At 44.4% G+C, this 25,853-nt stretch overlaps 1 protein-coding gene across 4 annotated transcripts in view; it reads left to right on the forward strand.

Moving 5' to 3' along the window:
• FAM168A (family with sequence similarity 168 member A) overlaps window positions 1-25,853 on the forward strand; it is a 125,653-nt gene that overhangs the window by 34,392 nt on the left and 65,408 nt on the right. For 2 of the 4 annotated variants that reach the window (XM_085077948.1, XM_085077939.1), the window contains one exon: window positions 3,878-3,961. The exons of the other annotated variants lie outside the window; for them this stretch is intronic. The gene's annotated coding sequence lies outside the window, so the exon portion shown is untranslated. The remainder of the gene's footprint in view (window positions 1-3,877; window positions 3,962-25,853) is intronic. 4 annotated transcript variants of the gene reach the window in all.

A 25,853-nucleotide genomic window follows, 5' to 3' on the forward strand; every position in this document is an offset into this window, starting at 1 on the left:
TTCCAGTTGCTCCAGGTGGATCTCATTGGGTAGGTTTTTTGCCAATGACTCTGGTTTCTCAGGATTTCAGGTTTTTAATGTTTTTTTTTTTTAAATGTGCCCTGAGCAGAACGGAATTTGGATCTGTTCTGGACAATCTGTATATATCCATTAACATTTTGCCTTATTCTTCCAGAATTAAGGTCCTGAGTGCATTAGGCTCCATGACAGATGTGTCTGGTATCCTCTCTGAGGTGTCTCCTTGCTCCCAGCTCAACATCAACCCTTCACTATTGCCTTTAAATTCTGTTCCTTTAATTCTATTCCCTGTGTGAGTAAAGGTGTCTGAATTAACCTTCACAATGAACCTGCCAGTGCTTTTCCCAGTGTCCAAATAGATTCTCATTAATCCCTCTTTTGTAATGCTGGGAAGGTTTGTGTTGGAGTGTTTTGCTTCAATGTTATTATTTTTTTTAAATAGAGGAAAAGGTCAAATTGAGTCTGCTCTCACTGAAAGGTTTATTTTTATTTCTAAGATGACAGCTGCATATAATTTTTAATGCTGCCCTTTCTGGAGGTTGACTGTTGTCAGTAGTACAGTTAATATTTCCTTCAATTAACAATAATCTTAGGTAATGGAATTGTTTTCTTTTCATTACAAAGTCGTCTGTGACTTAGAAACACTGAGGTGCCTTATAATATATAAATTGCACAAGTGAGAATAATTATTTCAGAGTCAATGCTAGAAGAAGTTTGGGAAAATTGTTGAAAACAGGCAGTAAAGAATTGGAACATTGACTTTTGGAGAATTTTTCTCTTTCTTTTTGTGGGGTTTGGTTATGCAGAGGGTTAAACCCAAAATATTGTGGAATAGGATTTAACTCTCCAGCGTGTCAGACATTTGCTGAATATTTTTATCTTCATTTGATAAGCAGTTGTGGAGTGTATTTTAAGATTAATTATGCTACCACTATTTTATCAGAACCCTCTGCAATCTACCAAAGCAGGTGTTTTAATCACCACCTCCTAATTAACTCACAATCTATTTTATAATCCGTCTACCCAGCTCCTACCACTGGAGTCCAATTTTATGGAAAGAAGAACAAAAATAATGGATAAAAAGGAGAGACATAGAAGAATAATTGTAATAAGATCATCATTAAAGTGTGGCTACGAAAACAAAAGAGGAAAACTAAATTTGGGGCATAGGAGGGAGGACAGAATTAAAAATCTGTTTTGCTGCTTGAAATAGCACATGGAGTTGATGAAGATATTAGGGAACGAGCTTCCCTCCTAAGTAGCTGCAGTAATCTTACAAAATATTGAGGGATTTAATCTTTTTTCATAGGAAGAAGAAAGTGGGAAGGGAAGGAGCAATTCTAGGCTGCAGGAACCTCCTTTGGTTTCTTTGCTTAACTTGGCAAGAACGATGGAGAGGGACTTTTTGTGGGAATTTGTGGTGACAGGACAACAGGGAATGGCTTCCCACTGCCAGAGGGCAGGGAGAGATGGGATATTGGGCAGGAATTCCTAGCAGTGAGGGTGGGGAGGCTCTGGCACAGGTTTCCCCACAGGCAGGGCTGGTTTCTTCTGTGTCCTTGAAGTTTTCCCTGCCTGTAATTTGGGATTTAATCCCGGATCACACTCCCGATGAACGTGGTCATGCCAACAGGACTTCCCAATGTTCTGCTATTTCCCTAAATTTTCCAAATTAATACCCCCTCACAAAATCATTTGGTTTTTCTCATTCTATAGGGAATGTCTTTGTGCTTCCACTCAAAGACACTGATTTAGACTCATTGTTTTTCTGCAAATGCATCCAAATTTGGTCAATGCTGATGGTTCCCTGCTGGTTTTTGAGGGCAGAGGTGTGTGTTGGGAGCTGCACAGCCTCCATCTCTGCAGCTCCTCACAGCTTCTCTCTGCAGCAGCAGCATGCACGTACTCTGAACAGAATCACTTTGACTTCTGGTAAAAAAAAAACCAGAAAAGGAGCAAAAAAAAATCCAGAAAGGGTGAATGTGCTGAGTGGCAGCACAATGCAAGCAGGTATTGATGCTGTTGCAGCTAAAGAAAGATCCACTGCCAAGGTTAATGAGAGGTGGGGACTCTTCTCTCTCTCTGTAACAGCCAGAGCCTAACAAAAGGAGGAGTATTTGGAGAACCCCTTGGCATTAAAGGTTGTGGCAGTGCTGTCCTCCCACCATATCCTGGGAACCCTCTGGGCATTCAGCCCTGTGGGACACACACCTGTAGTGTTTGTAAGCAAGAGCTTATGGGCTTCCTTGGCTTTTACAAACGTAAGGATGTCAAAATATTCCAAAATGGGGACCTGGAGCTAATCGAGGTATCAAAGCATCTCTGAAATTAAATAATAATGATAAAGGTTTGGGGATTGAGGTGTGAAGGCAGCAGAAGGAGTGGTGCTGAGCCCGGTGCAAGGCATGCTTTCCTGAAATCCATGGGGGGAGGGAGATATGGGGGAGGTGGTTTTCTCCCCCATTTGCTTGAACTTATTTTCAGCTTCTTTCTTGCCACAAAAGGAGTAATTTGTTTAATTTTACAAAATGTTACTGAAGCTGTTGGAAGTGGAGCTGCAGCCCACGTCTTCTTGATAAATGAATGTGTGTATTCCTGGAAGGAAGTTAAAATGGGGCTGTGTTATATTTGGTACCTCCTGAAGCACTGAGGCTACTTTGAGTACAGAATGTGCTCAGAGAGAGACTAATTTGCCACTGCAAAGCTTGATGGGATGAGATTTCTCAAGTCCTTGTCTCTGCTGAAATTCATTTATGCTTTCCTCACTCTCCTGGAGATATTTTAGTGTTCTATCTTTGAATTGAAGGGCCATAAAAACAAGTCAAAAAGCCTGAGACCAGGATTAAATTCCAAGCAATGAATATGCTCATTGTATTGTAGAAATACAGAAGTGGAAGCAACAGGTGGAGATATTCCTGACCCATTTCCCTGAGGGTGCTCATGCTCATGCTCCTGGTGTTGGGATTATTTGGACACTGCAGCATCAGCAGGATGGGTTTTGACTTCTCTCCAAGGATGCCATTTCTGATGGCAGGTGGTGGCTTCCTGCAGGAGGCAGGAAAAAGAAAGGTTCAATTAAAATGAAGATTTTAGCATTTTCTGTTCATTTACAAATTCATGCTGTTTCATATGCTGGGCTTGATGGTGTAATTCTACATGGAAAAGTGGGATGGACCAGCACTCCCAAGGAAAATCTCCGTTGTTTTACTGGATTCAATGTTTTCTCCATCCTGCTTTCTCCCCCAGAGTGTTTTTGAGTGAATGTAAACTAATATGGGATCAGTGGTTAGAAACCATGAAAAAATATTTAATGTAAACCGTTTGGTACTGGGTTGATTAAAATAAACAACTGATCCGAGGAGCTGGTCCTGCTTTGGGAACAGTAGGGTTTCTGTTCCTCCCTGTAATGCATAAAGCATGTGGAGTGCCTTGAGAGCTTTTTTTGGGTGCTGCACTTTATTTTGAGGGATTTCATTTTCAGTTCTCGGAGCTTTTTTGTCAGCTGGGAAGGGAGGATGTAGGAGTAACATGTAAAACTCAAGCTAAAACCTGTTTAGTCCCAAATCCTGACAAATAGCTGGTAAGGAAGTATTTAAATGAAAGCTTGGAGTTTGGAAAGCTGGGAATACCTCAGTCTTATTGCCAGCTCTAGTATCCCTTCCCTCTCCTCTCATCCTGCATCTCCAGCACTCCACCTTTTTTTTCTGCCTGCATTTCTTACATGTCCCTTTTCTCCTTCTGCTCCAGTGGAGGTGAAGACCACTGTGAGCTGGGAAGAGCCTTGTTTTCTTCCAGCAGGTTTTCCACAGAGCCTCACGGGTGTTTCTCTCTCTCTCTCTCTCTGTCCTTGCTGCTGCAGAGCTCTGGAATGCTGTGAAGACTCCCTGCCCAGGCACACTCCTCTCCGGATTATCTCCATCCCAAGGAAGCTCGTATCCAAGAGGTACCAATTCATCTTGTATCTGTGCCTTTCAGTTACAGCCCTTGACTTTAGCTGCTCCTCCCAACACCTTTCCCCTGCTCCCTCCAGACAGGAAAGCCTTGGATGCTGTGGAGATTGCAAGTGTTGAATGTTAAGTGTTGCTCTTTGATACGGTTTGGACTCTCCTTTCTATTAAATGAATTTTGTTACAGTGGCACTTTACATTTTAAAATGAGAAGTAATTTCTGGGTGAAGAAATGCATAAGCTGAAGCTCCAGCAACACTCGTGCCTGGTGTATTTTATTGTGTTGATTTTTAAAGTTAATAAACATCAGGTCATCAGCAGCCTGATGTCAGTAAAACACTCAGTACTTACATGCTGCTCCTATAAAGAATTGTGAGAGGGTTTCTTTTTTTAGTGTTTATTAGTCTTAGTGTCTTCCTAGTAAAACAACACATTTTTGTTTTATATTAAAAAGGAGACTCGTGTTCATTAGCTGGGTCAAATCACTGGGTTGGCACAGATATGATGTCTGATATAAACTTCTGCCATTTGCCTGGAGACAGGCAAATTGTTTCCTGATAGTTTATATATCTTGGTGGAAGAAAGCTGGAAACAATGTTTTTAAATATAAACTTTTCAGTGTAATTTGGTTGGAGCAGGTTCTATCTTAACTCTTTAATTTGGTTTGTAGTGCCCAGCATGATGAGACCTGAGCAGGTCAAGCCCTCTGAGCATGTATAAATACATATATATATATATATATATGTGTTACATGTGTCTGGGACAAAAAATCTGGGTGTTCCTTCCACTTCCACCCTCAGCAGCTCACCCCATCTTAGGTGGGATGGGACAGAAAATGCCAAGGATCTCAGAAAAGCTTTGTCCTTGCTTGTGTCAGCCTTGAGCAACAACAAGGATCCCCAGTCCATCTTCCACGTCCCCTTTTCCCCCTCTTCATGCTAGAAAAAAAGGGATAAATTTGAAAAAAAAGGGACTTAATGCTGTTCGTGTCCCTTTTTCTGCATGGCTTCCCCTGCTGGGGCTCTGCAGCTTTTTTGGGGGATGAGAAGCAGAAATCCAGGGCTGTGGAAGGGGAAAGGCAAAGCCAAGGGTGGGTTTGATGGGTGGTGGGATGGGAGGAAGGAGACAAAGTAAGGCTGGAACTGATGGGAGATCCAAAGGACAGGATGGTGTTTGAAGTGGGAAAATGTGAAGTGTTGGCTTTGCATCAAAAAGCTCCTGCTCCATGGGCTCCTGCTCCAATTCAGCTCCAGATTAAGAAATTTTAAGCTCAGAAGTGGAACTGATGGAGCCTGTGGAGACTTGGCTGCCCAAGCAGATTGGGATTGCTCTCCAGGCTGTGACTGCCCTGCTGGGAATCTCCAGCAGCCACTTCAGATATTTACTTGTGGGTGACTTCATCTTGAGTTGAACCCCTCCCTGTTAGACTCAGTGTTCATTCAGAAATCAAAAGATGGAATAAATTGAGTTAAACTCTTGAATATGTGAGTGCTCCATGCCTTAACTCAGCTTCCTTAGGTTGTGCCCTGCTTGGGAAGTACCCCACTCCCCCACATCCTGATTGAAATTCCAGCAATGAAATAGTTAAACATGGTGAGTGTGTAAAATCCATGTGTTTCTATAAATACCTCTCTTATCTCTGTAATGGTTTGGTTTGATGTAAATATTTTTAAATGTGCTTTTACATTAGGCTGTTTTTTATCCAGTGTGTGTGAGTGGAATTTGGAACTGGGCCTGGACTTTATGCTTCTGCTCCTCAATGTTTCTGAACTCGTATGGAGAATTTCTGGACTTCAGTCTCCTGAGCATTTCTGCCAGTTTGGTGGGGTCCTCACTGGGCTGGGAATGCACTGAATCCAGAGCTGAAGAGGAGTATTTTGCCAGCAGTTCTTGGATACTTCCATGCTGTTGGGAGCATCACTTAGTGAATTTTTTCAGTGCAGGAGCAAATCCTTTGTCCACAGATCAGAAGTTTTCCTGCACTGCCAGCTCTCTTTTGGAGAGCAAAATTCCTTTCAGAGAACATGTGATACAGAAAATGATTTCTGTCAAGCCAAGTTATGTGCTGTATCCAGCTCTGGGGCCCCCAACATCAGGAGGACATGGAGCTGCCGGAGCAGATCCAGATGGGCCATGGAGCTTCTCCAGGGCTGGAGCCCCTCTGCTCTGGAGCTAGGCTGGGAGAGCTGGGGGTGTTCACTGGAGAGAAGAAGGATCCAGGGAGAGCTCAGAGCCCCTTCCAGAGCCTAAAGGGGCTCCAGGAGAGCTGGAGAGGGACTTTGGAGTGACAGGAACCAGGGAGAATGGCTTCCCACTGGCAGAGGGCAGGGTTAAATGGGTTATGGGGAAGAAACTGTGGCAAAAACATTTTAAAAGGGGATTTTGTTAGATTAGTGGATCTGACTAAGAAAAGTATTTGCAAGACTGTTAGGATGAAATCCTAGGTTATTAATCCTAGTAAATTTATCATCTCATACAAGAGGAAGTTTCCATGTGCAATATGGTACAGCATGTTCAGGTACATCATAGAATCCCCAAATGGTTTGGGTTGGAAGGGAACTTAAAGCTCATCCAGTGCCAACCCCAGCCATGGGCAGGAACACCTTCCACTACCTCAGGTTTCTCCAAGGTGGCCTGGAATACTTCCAGGGATTCAGGGGCAGCCACAGCTTCTCTGGGCAACCTCTGCCAGGGCCTCACCACTGTCACAGGGAATAATTTCTGACTAAGATGCAATCTAAACCTATTCTCTGTCAGTTTGAGAGGAGGCTTCATTCCCCCTTATCCTGTCACTGCAAGCCCTTGTCAATAGTCTCTCCATCTTTCTTGTAGGTTCCCTTCAGGTCCTGGAAGGCCACATTAGGTCACCTCAAAGTTTCTCTTTTCCAGGCTGAACAATTCCAACTCTCTCAGCCTTTCCTCATGGCAGAGCTGCTCCATCCCTCTGATTGCCGTGGTGCCTTGTCTGGAGCTGCTCCAACAGCTCAGCAGCACCAATGTGCTCCATTCAAGCACTCTGTGGCTGAGGTGAGATTGTGGGAAACATCCTCCCTTTTCCCTCCACCTTTCCCCAGTGCTTTCCCGCAGGGTGCTCCACATTCCTGCCCTCACAAAAGCCGTGCTGGAAGCAGGGGCCTTTCTCTCAGATGTATAATTCAGCCCCTCTTCCCGGTGTGCCAGCCTTGTTTGTGTTGATGAATGAATGTTCCCTGTGTACAGCCTGCAGATTGCCCTGCTCCTGGAGTACAGTCCTGCTCAATGTACCTGGTTCTGATTAAGTGCATTTGAATTTGGGAGTGTGCTTAATGAGCTACACCTTTCACAGATTCTTTTGTTAATTCAGAAAAGCTGCCTGTTCTGATTTATGGCGCCAAAAGGGGTAAACTGCCATTAAAAGCATTAATTAGTCTTGGTTGACTGCACAAAGAATAGAGTTGGTGTGAGCCAGTTTTTGATTTAGCCCTTTGATTTTTGCCTAAGCTTGTTAGAGGGTCTCTATCTCTGCCTGTCTCATGCTGGATTGTATAATTGGAATTTTGTGTGAAATTCTTGGGCTGGAGGAGCAAGAGCCAATTATAAGCAATGAAGTTGTAAAGCAATTGGGCAGAACTTTGCAGATATTTTAGTACAGAAATGTTCCTTTTCAACATGTGGAAGTGATAACTTGGTATTGTCAGACTGGCAGGAACGATATCCTGAGGGTTTGTTGTGAGCCCTGGGCACCCTTGGTAAACTTCAGACAGGAAAATATTCTCAGGAGCCTTGGATTTGCCCACTGTGCTGTGCTGCAGCTGTGTGTGAATCCCTGAATCCCAGAAGGGCTGGGCTTGGAAGAGACACCAAAGGTCTCTTCATACAAAGGTCAAAGGTCTCTTTCATACAGGCTAACAGGAAAAAAAAAAAATCCAAAATCCCTAAACCTTGGAACATTGTCTGTGTTTGATCCTTGGAAATCCTGTATTAAAACATTGATGAGTGTATTGCAATGTATGGTAGTTCTTGTACTTCTCAATTCTGGCCATCAATTCTCCACACAAAAGTTTGAAAATTAATTGAAGCGCAAATCATAGCCTAAGCTTTTTTTTTTTTTCCAATGGACTTGCCATAATTATGCTTGACTGGAAAAAAAGAATTCCATTGCTATAATTTTGGTAATTGCCTCTGGTCTGTTTGTGAATTAAGATTTCCCTCTGTCTGTATAAAGTTTCCTTCTCTTTTAGATATTGTCACATTAACTGCTGCATGAAAAGAAGTTTGGATTGGGTTTCCATCCCAATTTGTCCTTAAGGAGCCAACATTGGGATCCTCCAGCTCTGCCTTAATTTCCTGGCAGAGCTAGAAGGTTCCTTCTCCGTTCCTTCTTCCTATGTGCCTGAAGAGGTGATGGTGGTACTATAGAACTTGGGAGTATTGAACTGGAAATGTCCTCTGGATATTCAGGGAAAGGGGAACTGCCTTTAAAGTGCATTTTTAGCAAAAATCAGTTCCTAACAGCAGCATAGTTCTGAAATGGCAAATATCTTTAGAGGCACGGAGATATTTAAGGGCTGTATTCTCTCCTGTCTTCCCTGAACACATCAAGTCCTTGGGGCAGTGAGTTTCCAGCGTCTGCCGTGTTTGGCAGATGGATTTTTGGGTAAGAATGAAAGCCTTTGAGCTTCTGTTTTGTTTTTCACCCTCAGTCAGAACATCCTTGGAGAGAAGTCCATCATGTTGGAACCACTGGAACAGCCAGGGAAGTGTGAGCCCCTCATCTCTTCACAGCCACAGCCTGGGCTTGGTTATTCCCAGCTCCCACAAATGTTCCTGGCTTTGACTCTCCATTATTTGTTTTCCTTTCCCATTGAAGGAAGTGGTTCTTTCCAGTATGAGAAGCATTAAATTGACTTAAATGCTTTGTTTGCCGAAGTAGCTCTTTGAAGTGAATCTTTCAAGTTTCTTATGTGATCTGGGATTTGATGAGACACATTTTAACCCAGCAATCTCATGGCAGGGAAGGAAGGGAGGAAGGGATGCAGGGAGAAAAGGAGGATAGAAGGGAGGAGAAGGAACCTTCTAGGTCTGTCAGTTTTGATCCTAACACGCATGGTTTTCAGCATTCCCTTTTAACACTTGGCTTGTGCCAGAGCATCCAGACGTTTCGGGGTCATCTGTGGGATCAGCAGGATCTCACTGGTCAGCTTTTCCAAGCATGTCTCCAGCATTAAGGCTCAAACTGGAAAGGTAATCCCCTCGGGAGGCTTGACCTACTCTTCAAATTACTTTCTCCTGCTCTTTTGAGCCTTTGGGTTTTATTCGGATGGTTTTTTCCTCCTCATCAAGGCAGCTCGTTTAATTGCTGTGACTGCCAGGCAGAAACCTCACTCTCACTCTTACAGACCTCCTTTTCTTCAGCTCCTTCCTAATAAAGTGGTTCCTGGAACAAGGCCAGGCCTTTAGCCCAAAGTGTTTTCTGGTTTAATATCAAACAGGGGACAGCACAGCCAGATTCCTTCCCTAATCCCTCTTCCCAAAGACAAAGGTGTCAGCACTGTCTAGACATTGCTGTTCCACGTGCTCATTCAGGGCTGAGGGTTCCCTCTCTCTCCTTTTCATCCCACATAATTGTCCTCAAAGCCTCCTAGTCTGCTATCACTCAGTGGGTGAAATCCCCTATACAATTTGAGATGGACATGCCCAATTTGGGAGTAGGTGGTCTGTGCCCCTTTGGAGCAGAATCAATAAACAGAAGGGGTGAGTTCTTGCTGCTGTACAGACCAAGCATTTAAAATCTTTTTTTTTCCCATATTGTTGCTGTATCCAGTCAGGAGATATTACACAGCAGCTGCTCTTAAACTTTTATACTTCTTTTATGGTTATTTAATGCCTTTTCTGGTTTTTCCATGGGGGAGTGGATCCTTACAAGCTACAGATTTGGAGCAGGGAAACTAACAATTTAGTTGGTTTCCTGGTCCTTTGAAATGTTCCTTCTACTGATGGCAGGTTTCAACCTTTTCTTTCTTTGGAAGTGTTGTGCTAGGAAGTTTAGCTAATGGGAGATCATTAGAATCCTGTTTAGCCTTGGATGTGGTGTGGTTGTGTAATGGAGAGGAGGAAAGTGCATAAACACTGGGAAAACTGGAGACAAATTGATTGCAGAGCAAAATCACAAATTCTTTCTGTCCTAAGTTCTCTCTCATTTTGGTGTTGGGTTCCTTACACATACCAATTTTCCATTTTTTGTATTAAAGTGTGAAAATAGTGTTCTCCACTTCAACCAACACAGCAGAAGGACTCTCTCGCAGGTGTAAAAGGCTTTTCCCAGTTTGTCAGTGTCCATGAGGAATTACATGTCAGATCCATGAAGGTGCAGGCCATGCTGAGCCCCATGTCTGGCATAGATCTGCAGATAGCTGAGATGCTGCTCAGAGGCACATCCACATGGCTTTTAAATCCTGCCAGGGGTGGAGACTCCACCACTGCCCTGGGCAGCTGTGCTGCTGTGAATTTCTTCTTTTTGGGGAAGAAATTTTCCCTGGGATCACAGCCTGACCCTCTGGCTGTCCCCTCCTGTCAGCAGCTGTGCAGAGCCACACGGTCCCCCTGAGCCTTCTTTGCTCCAGGCTGAGCTCCTTACCCAGCTCCCTCAGTCTCTCCTGGTGCTCCTGACCCTTCCCAGCTCTGTTCCCTTCCCTGGACATCTTCTTTTTAGGAAGAGCCCAGAGCTGCCCCAGGGCTGGAGGTGCCCCAGCAGTGCCAGCACAGGTCACTGCCCTGCTCCTGTTGGACACTGTGGCTGATAATTCCTTGGCACTTCAGCGTGTTCCTCGTGCCTGTCTGTCAGTCTTCCTGGCTGTCACAGCTGGGAACAAGGAGAATCGCTGTGTTTTGTGTGTTCTGTACAGCTGAGTGTGTCATTTCAAGGTAAAAATAAGACAGCTTAATGTCAAGATTGCAAGTTCAAAAAGCAGAACGGGGCTGGAAGTCAGTCACTGCACTTTCAGTTTGTTCTATATATGTGTGAAGCCTTATCAGCAGCATTTCTCTCCAGGATTCTCCCCCTAAAAAATCCTTCATCCATGAAAGGTGTCTTGGTCTGGCAGCTCGGGGATAATTAATTATTTATAACTTGTGAGGCCACCTAAAAGTGAAGCTCCTTGTTTCTTCTCTAAGCTCTTCCTGGAGTTCAGCCTGCTCTAGTGGAAGATGTCCCTGCTTATGGAAGGGGGTTGGAGTGAGATGGACTTTAAGGCACCTTCCAACCCGAAACAGTCTGGGATTCTGTGGAGACAAGCAGTACTCTACATTTGTGGAGCTGCTGTTGCCTTGTCTTTGGGTAGGTCAGCTTTGAAAGGTGTTTTTTCAGCAAAAGTGCCTGGAAAAGAGCTGATTATTCATCAGAAGTTAACGATAAAGTGTTTTGTTGTTGTTGCCCAGGTACTGCTCAAGGATTCTCTTTGTCAGTTCATTAAAGGCTTGGATAGGGATTTACAAGCTGATTGCTTTGGTTCCTCTGGTGGACTCAGGCTGGAGCCCCGAAATATTTTGCATTTAATGTTGAAATAACGTGGGATTTTGGAGTGAGGAGCCAATTCTCCTGTTGGTTTGAAAAGGATTACAGGCAGAGAGTTAGCAGACTGGGGGCAATGATTGAGTGTAACTGTGCTGTATGGGAAGACCACTGCAGTTTATTCACTGTTATTCCTCCCCTCCATTTATTCTCCTCCTGGGGTGGAACGATGACCCCAGAATGTCATCCTTGGGCTCCCTCCCCCAGCTGCAGGAGTGCAGGAATGGCAAATTCCCATCCCCAGGGTGCTTGTGGCCTCCCAGAGCATCTCAGTGCAGTTCAGTTGTGAATCATTGCTTTATTTGTGACGTGCAGCTCCAGCAGGCCGGGCTGGAGAGCCTTCAGTTGGAATTCACAGCGCTCTGCCAAGGCGATGCATTGTTGTCGGAGTCCTGTGCTGATAAAACACATCCTGACTGCACATTGCTGCATCCATGGCATTGCATTCCTGCATGTGGCAGAAGGAAGAGCTCATTCACAAGCCCAGGAATTTGTTGGGTTTAGTCCTGGGGGTTACAGAGTGGGTGCGGGTGTTCCAGACTGTTAATCCATATATTTTACTGCTTGAAAAATTCATTTTCCTGAGGGTTATTTGGCACTGCAAGTGCATCAGGAGGATCTCTGTAGTGCAATCAGAATGTCTTCTACACAAGAGGAAATGTGTGTATTCTTTTTCCTCAAACAAAAAGACAACTTGCTTTAAGAGAAAAAAATTTCCATTCACGACCTTAAAATAATTGATTGGGGGGAAAAAAAGCTTTTTGTCTTATGAAGGTTTTGTGTCTGCAGGATCTCAGGTGAATGCCGTAGGAATTGACTGATGCTAATGGTGACTTAAAAATAACAGAATTGCTTGGACATGGGAGGTTATCAGTCAAATACTGCTCAGAGAAATTATTGTGACATGCTGCCTTCAGCACCTCACCGCGGTGTGGGGGTGAGCAATAATGTGAGCAGAGTGGGCAATGTAAGATCATCACTTTTCTCCTGATAATTTAACTAAATCAGTTTATAATAGGAATATCTGTTGGTAAAATGAGAGGAGAACATTATTCTTGCACATGCATTGTCCTTGTTCTTACCCCCCTGCTCCAGAGCTTGCTGCCAATGCAGGAAGAGCATTGCAGGAGTCCCTGTGGCTCTGCCTTCCGCTGTGTATGTTTTTATAGAGTTCCTCCTCTTTTCTGCTCCTTTGATTCTACTTTTTCCCTTGAAAGCCACACACAGAGCTGAACCTTCAGTTCTTGTCACCATTGTCATCTTTTGTGCCATCTTTCTTTATCCTTTCTCAGTCCCACCTGTGAAGTAGGTGTGGTTTATAAAAAGAAAACCCAAATGCCAGGTTTATGATCCAGTATTTGTGTTGCTCTGCCATGGCTCACAAACGAGGGCTGGCCTCACAATGGACACAAATGGGTTTTAGTGGCTCTTAAATGTCTTTGCAGGCTGATGAAATTAAAGTAGAGGGAATTAAAAGGTAAAGGTACATCTGGGAAAAGGTGTCCCACATCTGTTTCATGGAGCCAGCAATGGGACAAGAGGAAGAGGCAGGAACTGATGCCCAGGAAGGTCCACCTGGACATGAGGCAGAACTTCACTGTGCACTGACCAAACCCTGAACAGAGACCAGAGAGGCTGTGGAGTGTCCTCACTGGGATATTCCAGAGCCTCATGGACACAGTGCTGTGCCCTGTGCTCTGGGATGGCCCTGCTGGAGCAGGGAGGTGGAATCTGATGAAGCACTGTGATCCCTTCCAGCCTGACCCATCCTGGAATTCTGGGATCTGGAAGGTTCCAGAGCTGAGCTCCAAGTGATTCTATAACAACCAAACCAGTTTCAAATGCTGATCTTCCCTCAGACTGTTTTTTTCCAGTGGTGCCACCTGATCAAAGTAACACATAGAACCACCTCACCTTTGGATTTTAGAGAATCCCGGGATGGTTTGGGTGGGAAGGGACCTTAAAGCCCAGCCAGTTCCAACCCCCTCCCATGGGCAGAGACACCTTCCACTGTCCCAGGTTGCTCCAAGTCCTGTCCAGTGTGGCCTTGGACACTGCCAGGGATCCAGGGGCAGCCACAGCTTCTCTGGGCACCCTGTGCCAGGGCCTGACCACCCTCACAGCCAGGAATTCCTTCCCAATATCCCATCCTATCCCTGCCCTCTGGCAGTGGGAAGCCATTCTCTGTGTCCTGTCCCTCCATCCTTGTCCCCAGTCCGTCTCCAGCTCTCCTAGAGCCCCTTTAGGCACTGGAATTTAATTCAGAAATGCTGTTAATTTTGAAAGAAAATTAAGTGCAGCGTTTAATGCGTTTTTTTAATCATTTGGCCATTTGGTTTTCATTGCATAAATATAAAAATTACAGCATTCAGTGAAGGGTTCCAGAAGCTCCATCATGAGTGAGTTTTGGATAGCCAAAAATTGATTCTAGGGGGTCTTTCTAACATATCAGCCACTGCAATATGAGCAGGATTTATTGTTTTATTCAGCACACACACGCTACCTTGCATCTCTTAGCAGATGATTTCACTCTCTGAACTTCTCTCAGGGCTCTCCCAACTTAATTATGACTATTATGAATAATTTAATCCCCACAAACATTGCTTTGTCTCTTCTGCTCTCTTTCCCAGTTTCAGCTGTTGGTCCATATTAAGGCTCTGGGAGCACCTTGCTGTCACTCTTTCGGGAGCCTGAAAATCCCAAGTTTAATACCAGGCTGTTTCCTATTGCTTAACTGCTCCCTAATCCATAACAGTCCCTTTTCCTGTTGTCCTATAACTTTAATTTTTTAATAGTGTCTCACTGAGGCTTTTGTAAGTAGCTTTTTGAGGTGGTTTATCCCCCAGTTCTGGACTCTTTAGCCACAATTGAGGGATTTGGGTTGAGTTATTTTGCTTCCCATGCTGTGTCTGTTTATCTGAGTGAGGGCAATGCAGCATTCCAGCCACTTTTCTTCATGGGAAAGAAGACATTGGCTAATTCCATCATAATCCTTAGGACACTTGTTCAAGATAAGGACAAGTCTTCTTCTGTTAGGTAGTGAGTGATTTGAATGTGATAAAGGGTTTTTGAATACATCATGGACAGGGCGTTCTAACTTTTCCTGACTTTTTAAGTAAACAATGTTTTGTTTTATTGACTTTGTATATATTTGCTTTTTCTTCCCTCATGAAGTTTTCTGGAAATACCCAATCTTTCCATGCTTGTAAGGGAATAAACATGAAGCAGATTTGTCTTTGCTACATGTACTTTCTAAGTTTAAGGTACTCTGTAGTTTCATTTAAGCTCTTCTAGGTTTGGATTTTGACTCATTTGCTTCCCATTATTTTGTTTCCCGATAAGCCTCCTCCTCCCTGCTCTCCTGTTCTCCCACTGGAAGTTCTCTCACATTCCTCAAGCAGACCACAGGCAGTCTGTTGCCTTTAATTTTCCCTCCTTTGGACTTTTCTTACACGGAATGATCCATATTTGAAATCCTCCTGTGAACAGATGCAGATTTCCATGTCACCCTGCTCATGTTAGAGAACATTGGCTTTTTCCCTGTCCCAAATAAGATTTTATTCTTGGCAGGGAAGAGCTGAGTGCAGTTTGTTTGCAGAATTTCCGGATGACTGACGGCACGCTCAGCCATCAGAGTCCTCACGGTAAACACAGCTCTTGCTGTTGAAAAAATACATCAGAAATCCCCAAATAAAGCAGGCAATGTGCAGTATTCCCAAGTTAGGAACACCACGTGTGGCTCTGGGTGGCAGTCTGTTTGATTCTGGGATGTAGGAGAAGCGATATTTTTCAGCTGTGGTTCAGGGAGAGCCAGAACATCTTTTTTTCCCTTTTCCTACTCATCCGGAAACACTTAGGAATGAGCAATTCCACCTATTTGTCTTGTTGATGGCTGTTTTCTCCTGGTATAAGGAAATAGTTTCCACTTATATTAGACCATTAGCTCACACGGATGTGGAGCAGATTTCCATTTGCTGCTCTTGGCTGGGAAGGACACAGTGAGAGAAATCGGGGGGAAGTTGGGTAAAGAAAAAGAGAATTTGAAGTTTCTTAAATAACTGAACTGTGTGTTCTGACTTAGCCTGAAAATTCCTCATTTGTGGGGTGACTGTAGTGAGGATAACTAAGGAAAAGGCTGTGTGTTAACATTTTTATTTGGGGCTGACAAAGCCTCTTGGTGCCAGTTGGATGCTGAATTGCAAGATGTTGGGATGTCTTTTGTAACTCTACCAGTACTAAATCTCTCTCCCAGAATAACTCCCAGCCCTTTCACCTGTGTTTCAGGAAACCTTTGAAAAGGGAATTACCAGGTCAGATTATCTTTCTGCTGGATCTTGTTAATAACTAGAAATCCCCTGGAATTTCTTGGTAAATACCCTGTAGGACATGCTCCTGGTATAGGGACCCAGCAAACTCTGGCCTTGCAATAGCTCAAAAGCCATGAGTAAATATGTTCTTGAAATTACATTTTAAAATGGGTTTTCATCTTTAACTCGTTTTGAAGTTAAAACCTAATTATGAATATTAAATTCAGGTTAAAGAATCTAATTTTCTTCTAGTTCTGCATTAAATGAGCTGCTAGAACTCACCTGGTGATGACAGGCTGGGAAGGAACATTCACTGAGGTGGCATCACTAAACTGCAGACTCTGTGGCCTAAAACTGTATTTTAAAACATTCATTTGCACAGAATGCAGGTCCTGTCTTTCAGAAAAAAAAAATTAATTGCCTCTCCCCTGACTGGCCCTATCTATGATGAGACTGCAGTGGAAAAGCAGGAACCATGCTTTGGAAAAAGGGTTGTTTGCCAAATTCTCCTCTGAATTGCAAAGAGCAGCTTTGGCTTTGAAATCAACCGTGAGTTCACAGTGCCCTTCTATGGATGAGTGAATGAAGGATGGATTTGGGCAGTGCTGTCTGTTTTTCTGGTGGTTGGTGTGACATGGGCAACTCCTGAGCATACAATCCAGCTGAAAATTCCTCCATGTGTTTTGTGTTGCTGGGAGTTGTGCTGGTTGATTTAAAATGGCCATTGAAACACGTGTTGGCAGCAGTTGAAAAGGATGGTGTGTACTGGTCATTCCAACTGGTCTCATCCCAGAAAACATCAACTGTTTATGCTGCTCAAAAACTTCTGGAGCAGGGGGGCTCTTGCAGCTGTCCCAAACTGGCATCTCAGTGAAGCACAAAGGAACTTCACCCTGTCCAAGGTGCCTTGGATATAATGGAGAATTCTGAGGGATCAGGCATAGTGAATTCCAACAAAGCCATGACAGCCACCAGCCCTTTCTCAAATTGTAGCTGATTTCTGGGCCAGGGAACTCCTAAATGGTGCTGTTGGCTGATTTAGTGTGTTTTGGTCTTGTTTCACTGCTCTGAACCGAGATCACTACAAAGAGAATGGGAATTAATTGCAGAACCTTTGGATTAATTGTACACTGGAGTTCCTGTCCTCAGAGATGCTAAAAATCTGTCTGGATTAGCGCACGAGCAGTGCAACAGTCCAGTGGCATCCCTGTGGTCCCAAAGGCATTTTAGCAGAGGATTATCTCTCCATATGTGGAAAAGCTTTGGGATTTTGAATAAAAAGTGAAAAGGAAGAATAGACACACGCAGCATATAAATACTTTGCTCAATATGCATCTTTTCTGCAATCACTAAATACCTTGAAAATGTCCCTTCCAGCCCAAACCAGTGGATGATTCCATGATCCTCATAGTGAGGAATAATCAACTCTGCTCTTAATTACAAAATCCAATGGAAGCTGAATGGGTGCAATCGGATTGACCATCTCAGACTCTGCTGCCTGAAAAGTTTCATCCCTTTATTCTGAGGCTCCTGAAAGCAGTTCTTTTGGAGTCATTTAGTTGTGACATGACCTGGCTTGTCTCAGAATGACACTTTTCAAGAAGTTGCCAAATAGAGCCATCTGTTTTCTCGTACTCTAATTGCTCATTCAGCCCAAGCAGCTCTGTAGATCCCAGGAAAGCAGGGAGTGAGAGGGGCCAAGTGCTGATGGACTGTTCTGAAACTCCCGGTGTGGATTAAGACTCCATGCCTCAAGATCTCATTTCTCCCTGCCCTCTGGCAGTGGGAAGCCATTCCCTGTGTCCTGTCACTCCATGCCTTGTCCCCAGTCCCTCTCCAGCTCTCCTGGAGCCCCTCTAAGCACTGGAAGAGGCTCTGAGCTCTCCCTGGAGCTTTCTCTTCTCCAGGTGAACATCCCCAGCCTGGCTCCAGATCAGAGGGGCTCTGGAGCAGCTCCATGGCCTCCTCCTATCAATTATGAATAGCCAAATTTCTGTAATTTTTCAAAGCAGATCTCTGTCATTTCCTTTGAGTTTTGAGTTTCTGAATATTTTTAATGTGGTTCCAATGCTGTGAACAAGAACTTTTTACTTGCTAACCTGTGGATTCACAGTGATTATTGAGAGAGGTGTGAAAAGCAAAGTAAATCACACTTCCACTAAAAGAGGGTGGATTCTGACCAGATATTGAGAAGAAATTCTTGGCTGTGAGGGTGGTCAGGCCCTGGCACAGGGTGCCCAGAGAAGCTGTGGCTGCCCCTGGATCCCTGGCAGTGTCCAAGGTCAGGCTGGACAGGGCTTGGAGCAGTCTGGGATAGTGGAAGGTGTTCTGCCCATGGCAGGGAGTGGCACTGGGTGAACTCTGAGGTCCCTCCCAACTGAAATCAGTCTGGGATTCTGTATCTCCCCTTAGCCTCTTGCTGAGTCCAAGCCTGGAAATGTCTTTGTAGTATCTGTGGGTGAAACACCAGCTCTTGCCATGGTAATGCTGATCCAGCCAGCCAAAAGTTATGGAAGACTAGAGCTGGAAAAATGATCCCTTGTTCTGTGAGTCTAAGGATCAATAATGATTCATCTTCAGGCTGTTGGCAGCTGAGGGAACAGAGCAAGCCCTGACAGTCACTGAGCATGGGGAGCTGCCAAGGCACAGGCAGTGGCATTCCCTGGATTCCTTGCTGGAAGGCTTTCCTCAGCCTCCCTGCTGAAGAGAGGAGTAAGTTTCTAGATGCTTGAAGGTCCTGCTCAGTGCATCTCACCTGACTTTCTCTGAGCCAGACCTGGGACTTCTTGTATAATGTTACCTTCAGGTCTGTAGCTTCCAGTTAAACCAGTGCTTGTGCTTCACAGAGACCCATATTGCTGATCTGTCGCAAAGGTTTTCCCCAATAAAGGATGCATGATAGTTCAGGAAACTGGACAAGTTTAATTCTGTGGAGCAGCTTTGAATTAACCTGAAACCCCTGGCAGTTGATGTCTTTGGGTTGACTGGTGATAGCTCTGTCAGGAGATTACAGAGACCCATATGAAGTCTCCAATTTATATCAGGAATATGTTTGATATATGGGATATGGACCAGCAGATCACCTCATTAACCCAGTCACCCCAAAATCCTGCTCAGGAGGGAGCCAAACCCAGCCCAGCTGCAGCACAACTTCCAGCCCTCTCCAGGGAAGTGGGACCTGGGCACAAACATCAGGTTACACCAACCAGAGCAGGGTGGGATGTGTGATTGCTCCGAGGCTGATGCTGAGAAAGAAGTGATGTGCAGCCGTAATTAACAGCCACATAATTGAGTGATTTGCCCAGGTTGTGTAGGATACAGAGCAGGATGTATGGAGAACATCCAGTGAAGGAGCTTTGCAGGAAATGATCTGAGGTCGTGGCCAGAAGCTGCTGGAGCAGCTGTGAGCCTCTTTCTTTGAGAGTGTTGAGAGTTCCCAAATCTTTCCAGGGCTGCACATACTTCCCTTTTCTCATCACCCCTGGGAAAGTAAACCCCTGAGTTCCTGCTGTTCATCTGAAGCCCTGCTTTGTTTTTTGAGCAAACACTGCACAGCCTTAAAAAGCCCAACAGAACAGGATGCTTTTTCATTCCTGGTGAAAGCAAGTGTTAAATACTGGATTACAAGATGGGAAATGGAGTTGTATTTTTATGTGGCTCTTTTGTAATTCTAGGATTATGTTTAACAAAGATCCTCTTCAGCTACACCAGTATTTCATTCCCTTTGGATGCTGGTGACCCCAGGGCTTTCTCTACCACGTTAAACTCTCTGAGATGGAGTTTTTCACTCTACATTCAAGATGGAATTTCCCTTTTCTGCTTCTTAGTATTTTGTTAACCTATTTTAGGAGTGATTCTTCTGGATTTACACCAAATATAGCAGCCGTGACTCAGCCTCTGTTCCTGGTTTTGGACTCAGAGATGCACTTGCTGCTTTTGCATTCCCTCCGCCTCTGTAATTTCCCCCTCCAAGTTTCTAATCTGGTCCCCCTGCATTCCTCGAGGAGCTTCCTTCAGTTTACATGGCTTTCCTATTGATCCTGGGATTTCCAAGATTGTCACAATATTTTATAAATTGGCAGCAGCAGAAGAATTCAGCACAGGGGATAGGACAAGGCAGAATGGTTTTAAACTGAAGGAGAGTGAGTTTAGATTAGAAATTGGGGTGGAATTCCTGGATCCCTGGCAGTGTCCAAGGCCAGGCTGGACAGGGCTTGGAGCAGCCTGGGATAGTGGAAGGTGAGTGCCTGGCTGGGATAAGTAACTCATGGCACACATTGTCCAAGAGCCATGGGATGGGATGAGCAGGCTGCACACAGTGGGATGCAGAAGGCTGGAGAGGCATGAGAAGCTTTTGAGAGATGCCAGCTCTGAATTCCAAGGTGGTTCAGGGGCTGATAAGGATTTTTTTGAGTGCCCTCTTAATTGTTGGTAACTGGCAGCACAGCCTGAGCAGTTCTGTCTCGTGTTCAGTTCTCTGTTTCCCTGCTCTGATGTCTGCAGAAGATTTTCAGGATCAGATGGCAGCAGTGAATTGCAAATGAGGAGGATTAGCATTTGTATCAAACATGCTCCAGCAGAAGGAGATTACAAGTCCTGGGTCAGCAAGAGCTGGGGAGTGTAGCTATGGAGTTGGTGCTGTGGTGGGGATGGGAATTCTGCTCCACTCCTTCTACTATGCTGCCTTGACAGATCATAGAAACATGGAATATCCTAAGCTGGAAGGAACCCATGAGGATCAAAATCCAGCTCCTAGCCCTGCACAGACACCCCAACAATCCTATCCTGTGCCTGAGGGCATTGTCCAAACGCTCCTGGAGCTCTGGCAGCCTTGGGGATGTGACCATTTCCTGGGGAGCCTGGGCAGTGCTCCCTCTGGGTGAAGAACCTTTTCCTTATAATAATGCTTTGCTTCTGCCAAGATGTTGTGTTCCCCTGCGAAAATGCAGAAGAAAATCCTTCCAGAACGTTGTTCCTGTCCTTCAGTATCAGACCTCCCTTTCTCTTTTCAGCCAGTGACATGTATTTTATATCAGATAAAAGCCCAGGAGAGGTGCAGGCACACATTTCATGTTTTTATAGCTGCTTTCAGTGTCGGCTGAATTGAGCAAAGCAGGGATGTGAGAGCATCAATGGCAGCTTCACCTCAGCTCATCCACACCGAGCTGGAAATACCTGCAGGCTTGTGTTCGTTTAAAAACTCAGAATGGGAGCAGGGGGAAGCCTGGGCTTCCTCTGCCAAGAGCTTAAACACCCACAAAACACACACATGAACTGCTGCCTGTGGCAAACAGCCTGCCTGAGGGGGAAATTAAAAGTGCCACCCTAAAACCCTTTGTAATTACATTTCCATAGCCCTCAGCCACACTGGGAGGACAAATCTGACACTGTTGTGCTGATACCAAAATCTGGGCACTGCTGGGTTTTAATTTCCAGAGAGAATGGAGGGGTGTGAAGTGCATCTTCCTCTCCTTGTGCTGTGTGTCTTCCATCTTCCTTTGGAATTGCACTTGGAGTGCTCTGCACATTGAGGGATGCTGGTGGGATAGCACAGCCCCAGTAATGCAGGGACACCTATGCCCTGGGAAATTTATATGGAAATACTTTATAGAATGTCATTCACCGTGCTCTGATTCTAAATACAGGCACCATTCTGTTTAAATTCATATAGGTAAAGAAATGAAAATGTAAAATTTATATCGCAAATGTGATTAAATGCATATTATTAATTGAAAAGGAACAACCAGATTATTTTATAGTTATTGAGAGAAGCCAGTTCAGGAAAAAAATACAGAGAAAGGGGGGGCCTTGGGGAAGTGTCTTGCTGTGTAGCATTTGTTCTTTCTGAAGTGTGTATTCCCAGGCTCTCCAGATCGTAGAGGTCGTGGCTACTTTCACGATTTGCCCTCCTTTTCTTTCCCTCAAGGACATTTTTTTCACTCCCGTTGCCTGGCAATTCCTGTGAAGATCACCCAGGCCCTGCCCTGTGCTTTCCCTGTGTTCCCTGCTCTGGTCACATTGTCCAGCATCTTAGCACTGCACTTCCAGGGGATGCACATCCAGCCTGGTTTCTGTCTTACCCACAGCCTGTGCTGCCTACTGAGATGCTTATTATATATTTAATTCCTTCTAGATCCCCTGTTAGTTCTTCCTTGCTGTTGGAATCATCTCTTAAAGCTGAATTAATCATTGAACAGAAAGCAGGAACTCAGTTTCTGTTGTTTATTAAGGAAATAAAAAACATGCCACCAGTATTTCGCAAAACATCTTCTGGGAATATTGGGTTTCTTTTCCAAGCATGTGAAACCCAAACTTGTGAATTCATTAAAAAGTAGAGCGAATCTTACCAAAATTAGTCCCCTGCCAGACTGGGGAGTTTATCCCAGTTATTATCAATTTGGGCATTGTCAGAGGACAGAGAAATCTGGAGAAAGGAAATCTGTCTCTTGAGTAGGTGATGTGCACCTGTTGTATGATTGATAGAGTTCATTTAAGACGAAAATTGAATTGTTAGGGAGAAATGATGGCAGAAAAAAGCCTTATTATGTACAGAGATGAGGCTTATCAGCATGAAAAGAAATGTGTCACAAATTGGTTGCAAATCAAAGGCCTGATTTTTTTCTTCCTTTTCAAAAGGGCACAAATAAGGGTGTGCACTATAAATCATGGAATTGCTGTGTAATGTGTGCTGGGATCTTTTGTGCTATATAAAATGGCTTTTTCTCTGAAGACTTTATAACGTGAAGCTGTGAGGCTGCAGACAACTCTGTGTGCTTAAACCAGTGAGTTTAGTCTGGCTACACCTGAGTGTGTGAAAAAATCAGCACTGAATTCTAAGAATAATTAAATTATCAGTCATAGGTGCAAGCATGGAATTGTTGAAGTTGGAAAAAGCCTCCAAGAACATTAAGTCCAACTGTTCCCCCAGCACTGCACCAAGAGAGCTGAACAGGAACTTGGGACAAGGGATGGAGTGACAGGACACAGGGAATGGCTTGCCATTGCCAGAGGGCAGAGAGAGATGGGATATCAGGAAGGAATTCCTGGATGTGAGGGTGCCCAGAGAAGCTGTGGCTGCCTCTGGATCCCTGGAAGTGTCCAAGGCCAGGCTGGACAGGGCTTGGAGCAACCTGGGCTGGTGAAAGGTGTCCCTGCCCATGGCAGGGGGTGGCACTGGATGTTCTTCAAGGTCCCTTCCAACCCAACCCATTCTGGGACTGTAAATTAACTTTTCTCTACAGTCAATTTTCCCACTTACCAGACTTAAGAAGTTTTCCACATTTGACAACATTCAGTTTAGAATCATCCGAACCCTCTTGGTTTTTTCATAGGGATGTGTCCCATTTCACAGGGATGTGTGTTTCCCTGCAGTTTGAGACTGATAGTTACAAAGGTGAATGACAGTTTGTGATTGTTTAACCCACACATGGATGCTGAAGCCCTGGTTGTTCAAGTGGCTCCTCAGATCCCTGACCTTCCACCCAGGAGGAATCGATTTGAGATGAACACAAATGTTCACACGGGAAGGCCAATATTTGCTTGGCTGCTTCAGAGTAAGCTTTTCCTTTTAAATATTTCTGAGAGACTTCCAGAACTTTTTAAATTGTTTTTTTGCTGTCAGCACTCACTGTGATTTTAAGGAAAAAGGGAATGACTGCTCTGCAATTTCTGCCATCCCATTCATCCCCCAACCTGATCTTATCCCTGATGGAAAACAAGGAAGCTAAGCCAGGTTTTCCAGCCATCATAGGTTGGGGATTTAGGAGTTCTTTTTCTCCTGATATAAACTGCAAGCTGTAAGCTCCTTCAAACTTCTCTTCCTGCTCTTTAGTGTGGGAAGAAATGACCAGAAATCTGTGAAAAGTGTTAATTGTTGACTTGCTGTGGCCTTTGAGTGCTTTTCTTTGTGTTGCTGCAAAAGCATTCCTGGTTTCTGCCTCTTGGGCTGGGTATATTCACTGGAAACCTGAATGAGTGTTCAGGTGAATAAAAGCACTGCAAAATGCTCTGTAATGGCTGGCTGGAAAATTCTTGGCTTTTCCAGTGGTTATGAAATGAATATGCTAATTGAGTGCATATTGCATGTGTTAGGGATTCATGTCATACATGCACCATTTATTGGCTCCTGTCTCTTATACAGTGTCTGCCACTAACCTCTGGTAATTCCTGCATGGAATGTTTGACTTGTGTTTGAGACCTAGGGCAGCTTTAGAGACATCTGTAGCTTTCATTTAAAGATTTCTGTCGTGATCATGTGTGCAAGCTTTCTTCCTGTTGTGCTGGTTATATGTTGTTTTACTGTGTATTTCTGCAGGATTAGCCTCAGAGTTTTTCAAAAAAGTGCCAAGTAGGACAGAATTCCAATAGGATGTGAGTTGGAGAAATATTAGAGCAGAAGGATAGCAGCATTCCAGATGGGGAGAAGGATGCTGAAAGTTGGCTCTTCTGCCCAGGAGAACGGCACAAGTTGGTCATGGAGACCCTTGGATTTGGGATGTGGTGACCAGGCAGTGATCCCCACCAGCACTGCCTAACCTTTGGGAAAACAATGCCAAGCAAGTTGTGGGCAAGGGGAGAGCACTGAGCTGTAAAACACCTGATCTCCCACTCACTGCAGTGTTTGAGAGCTGCAGGTGATTCAGTGAGTCTTCAACATTTAAACCAGCTATTTAATTTCTTGTTTTCAGTTTGAACAATCTTTATTTTGAAGGCTTGTCATAATAATTGCAACACCACTGCCTTTGGGTGAGCATCCCTATTTTTTTTTTAAGACTGGGCTGTCCCATATTTCCTTAGGAAGTTAAACCCTGCCTGAGCTCTGCCTGTGATTGTCGTGAATATCTTGTTTTCTTGATTTGAGATCTGTTTGTTCATCACTTGGCAGCTTTTCCCCAAAAAGTCAGCAACTTCTTTAGCTTATTTTTCAAGTGGTACCAATATATTTTCTGGTGGTCCTTGGTAGCACGGGGCACATCAAGCCCAGCATAAATCTGCAGTCTGTTTTTCTCCTTCCGTGCAGCTTGATTTCCAAATGGAGTGAGGGAATGCCAGTGTCTGCCTGTCCTATGGATGGGAAAGACTTTCAGGCTCCTGGGCTTGTTAACACAGTGCCTCTTGCCAACACGAAATTACAAAAAGACGATGATAAACAAACTTCTTGCCAAAGCTCCCTTTCCGCTGACAGATTTAGCCTGGGCTCTCCTTCATCTTCCCTGGTACTGCTTTGTTTCAGAACAAAGATTCCAAAATACTTAAGGAAGAAGGGACTATTAGGGAGGATTGATCCCCTCAGTTTCCACTGTTCATCTTCCTTTTTCTCAGTCTCTAAACCCCATCTGGGTCCCATCCATCAGTGTGAGCAAAGGAAGAGTGGAGGGCAGAGATTTGCTGTGCTGCCTGATGGGAAAGTGGGGCTGGAGCTGCTCCTCAGTCCTGCCTTGGGTTTCCAGTCTTGACCAGAGAAGAAATCCCAGAAGCAACCAGAAAACAGGACCTGGGAGAAGATTGTTAGAGAACAGTGAGGAATAGCCATGGCTGGAAATGACAAATCACAGCCAAAACCTGTTGCACAGTGGATTTGACCAAATAAAGCCTGACCCATCTGTCAATTCAAAGGACATCTCTGCCCTCATCTAATTTTAATTCCAGGAATATTGTTTTGCTGCTGTGCCAACTTTGTACAGTGTAATTGACTCCCAGGCAAATTAAGATCTTTATCCTGCTGCAATCCGTGGGAAGGAGTGATGTTTTCAGTGTTCAGGATATGGCTGGAAAGGGATTCTCCCATTTGGTGAGGAGTAATTACAAAAAAGGAGGGAGGGTAATTAGTGGTAGTGGTTGGAAATTTTGGAGCAAAACCTTAAATTCAAGCTTGTCTTGGAGGATAACGTGATGGAAAAATGTGTGTTACACCTGAATCTTGGTCCTGCCAGTATGGTCTGGTTTACCTTAGAATAATGGAATTATTTAGGTTGGAAAAGCCCTCTGAGACCATTGAGTCCAACTGTGAACCCAGAACTGCCAAGGCCACCT

The sequence above is a fragment of the Lichenostomus cassidix genome, chromosome 1 (assembly GCF_008360975.1).
Source record: "Lichenostomus cassidix isolate B80296 chromosome 1, HeHo_3.0, whole genome shotgun sequence".
Taxonomy (NCBI): Eukaryota; Metazoa; Chordata; class Aves; order Passeriformes; family Meliphagidae; genus Lichenostomus; species Lichenostomus cassidix.